This window comes from Octodon degus, unplaced genomic scaffold (assembly GCF_000260255.1).
Source record: "Octodon degus isolate 3935 unplaced genomic scaffold, OctDeg1.0 scaffold00042, whole genome shotgun sequence".
Taxonomy (NCBI): Eukaryota; Metazoa; Chordata; class Mammalia; order Rodentia; family Octodontidae; genus Octodon; species Octodon degus.
Genome location: NW_004524618.1, coordinates 7,475,618 through 7,478,997, shown reverse-complemented (window position 1 = coordinate 7,478,997; position 3,380 = coordinate 7,475,618). Strand labels below are relative to the sequence as shown.

General features: G+C 41.2%; 1 pseudogene; it reads left to right on the top strand.

Annotated features, from left to right (window-relative positions):
• The first annotated feature begins 1,970 nt into the window (after window positions 1-1,970).
• On the top strand, window positions 1,971-2,816 carry LOC101581135 (annotated as a pseudogene).
• The last annotated feature ends 564 nt before the right edge of the window (window positions 2,817-3,380 follow it).

Genomic DNA, 3,380 nt, shown 5'->3' with positions numbered 1-3,380 from the left:
TATATATAATCGTATTTTCTTTTTGCTTTGACTATTAGGTAACTAAACGGCTTTGTTCACCCTGACATCAAACCAGAAATGTTTACCTGTACTTTTAATATATATCGTCTTATGCTGGATTCGTTTTCCTTTTCCTAGTGTCCTTCTATATTTTTCTCTATATTATTTATAAAACTAAATGTACAGATTTTTAAGGTATCTTATTTCATTGTGTGCAACCACTATCTTCTAACTGGTTGGAATAATATTACATTTTATCCTGTATTCTGTTTAGACTGTTGGCTTTGAGACAGTGTCTCACCACGTAGTTGAGGCTGACCTTGATCTCACTGCCCAGACTGGCCGGCGACTCATGCTAATCCTCCTGTCTCAGCCTCGCGGGGGCTGAAATTACCAGCGTACACTGCCATACCTGACTATATTTTATATGTAGTGATTCTATCTAGGCTTTTTCTTTCAAATTTTCCGTTTACTGAACTTGTGTATTTGCTTCAGGACTTATATTTTCCTAAATGCTTGGTACGTCTCAGCATCTTCTTGGTTTCATTTTTGTTTCTTTGTTGGTGCTATTTCTTGTTCATTTCCCAAGTCACCCTCCACATTGTTCTGTTGTGTATCTTTCAGAATGGCCTCGATTTCTTTCTTTTATTTTTTAGATTCACTGCGATAATATTAGCAATATATATGCAGCGCACAGTGCAATGTCTTGATATATTAGCAACAATTTCAGAATAAATGATTCTGCCAAAACAAAGTGGCCCTTAGCTCCTGCAGGCTGATGGAAGGTACTACATTTGCTACTTTTTCCTCACGTCTTCTCCAGCACCCTGAGTTACTGCAAGTTCTGGCGTGGAAAGCAGGCGCGCGAGGAGCCGCGGTGCGGGCGTGCTGTCCTCCGCAGCCACCTGGTCCCTGCCGAGGACGGAGCGCGCCTGGTGACCTGAGCTCGCGCGGGCTCCCGCCGGCGTCTGCTCTTCCTGACGCCGCCGTCTTGGTCACTCTGCGTGCACGCGGGCCTTGAAGTCTCACTTCATAGCGCCTGGGCTGCGCAGGCTTTGCTTCGTTTGCTCTTTCCATGTCCATTTTAAGATCGGTTGACAAATATCTGTGAAATAATATTTTAGCTGTTTGATTAGGATAGCATTGAGTCTGTACATCAATTTAGGATTAGCTGACACCAAAATTAAATCTTGTAAGCAAAAATCATGGGCTATTTTTCCATTCTAATTTATTACCAATGATTCATCTACCTTCATTTTCCCTAAGAGGGTTTTTTTTTTTTTTTTTTTTTTTCAGTTTTGGTACCAGGGATCAAACTCAGGACCTTGCACTTAACAGGCAAGCAATTATTCCACTGAGCTATCTCCCCAGCTTTCCATTCTAATTTATTATATCCATTTTATTGGGATCACCTTTTTTTTTCTTTCATCTGAGCTTTGTGGTTTTCCACAGAATGACCCTGCACATATTTTGTTAGATTTACACTTAACTATTTCATTTTTTTCTGAAATGTAAATGTTATATTTTAATTTCAAAATCTAATTCCTCATTGCTAGTATAAAATAATTAATCATATCATGCTCATCTTTCATTGCTTAAATTTCCTATAATTTCATTAATCATATTTCTTTGATTATTTCAAATTTTGTAAACAAATATTGTCAACTGCTTACAAGACTGTACCATTTTATCCACTTTTACATAGTTCCAAATATATTCATGTATATGAAAGCAATCACTTATGTGTATGATTATGTATAGACTTATTTTTATTAAATTTCATGTATATGAAAGGTTGCATTATATGTTTTTCTTTCATATGTAACAGAATGAGTACCGTTGAACTTTTTTACCCACTAAAAAAGAAACCACTAAACTGAAAATACTGGATATGAAGTGAATTATGAAAGAAGAGAAAGAGAGAAATTTTCCAGTATAAACAAATGAGCTTCTTTTTCTGGGAAAAAGAAATGGTGGATATCCACACCAGCGCAGCGAGGGGGCCAGAGCTCCCGGGGTCCCGGCATGGGAGGAGGGGGGCTTCGCGGAGGCCTCGACAGTGGCTTGGAGGTCGCGGGTGCGGCAGAGGCCGGGGCGGGGGCGGTGAGGCCGAAGAGTGGATTCCTGTCACCAAGCTGGGCCAGCTGGTCAAAGACATGAAGATCAAGTCCCTGGAGGAAATTTACCTTTCTTCCTTACCCATCAAGGAGTCCAAGACTACTGACTTTCTCCTGGCACATCCCGCAAGGATGAAGCTCTGAAGATCATGCCCGTGCAGAAGCAAACCCGTGCTGGCCGGCGGACCAGGTTCAAGGCATTTGTCGCCACTGGGGACTACAACGGTCATGTTGGCCTGGGTGTAAATTGTTCCAAGGAAGTGTCCACTGCCATTCGTGGGGCCATTATCCTGGCCAAGCTCTCCATTGTCCCCGTGAGGAGAGGCTACTGGGGAAACAAGATTGGCAAGCCCACACTGTTCCTTGGAAGGTGACGGGCTGCTGTGGCTCTGTGTTGGTGCGTCTGATCCCTGCCCCAGAGGCACTGGCATTGTCTCAGTCCTTGTGCCCAAGAAGCTGCTGCTGCTGGCTGGTATAGATGAATGCTGCACCTCTGCGAGGGACTGCACTGTTACTTTGGGCAACTTTGCTGCGGCCGCCTCTGATGCCATCTCCAAGACCTCCAGCTATCTGACCCCCGACCTCCGGAAAGAGACTGTGTTCACCGAGTCTCCCTACCAGGAATTCACCGACCATCTTGTGGAAACTCACACCAGAGTCTCTGTCCAGAGGACTCAAGCCCCAGCGGCTACAGCATAAAGGGATTTTACACAAGAAAAATAAAGAGAATAAAGTCTGTCAAAAAAAAAAAAAAGAAATATCCCTATAGATAACTGAAATGTAATATTAAAATAATGATTAAATATTATGGCTATAAAACTATCTGACAATGTATGTAAAATTGTTAAGTTCCTGGAAGGCAAAAGTTACAGTAATTATAGAAATTTCAAAGGAATAGTTCACTAGATCTATGTCTATTATAGAAAATTAATTCATAGCTAAATGCACACCCATGAAGAAGCCTCCAGACACAGATGGCTTCTGTGGAATATACTATTCGTCACTGAGGAAAGAACTATAACCAAATGTACATGAATTCTTACAGAAAATTCAAAAACAAAGAGCATTTTCTAATTAATTTCATATAACTGGCATTTTGTGGGGGTACTGGGGAGATAGCTCAGCGGAATAAGTGCTTCCCTGGCAAGCACAAGGGCCTGAGTTCAATCCCTGGTTCTGAAAAAAAAAAAAAAAAAGAATTGTGTTCAGCAAAATCAAGAAATTTAATTCACTTTATGCTTAGATAATATAGGTAGAAATAAG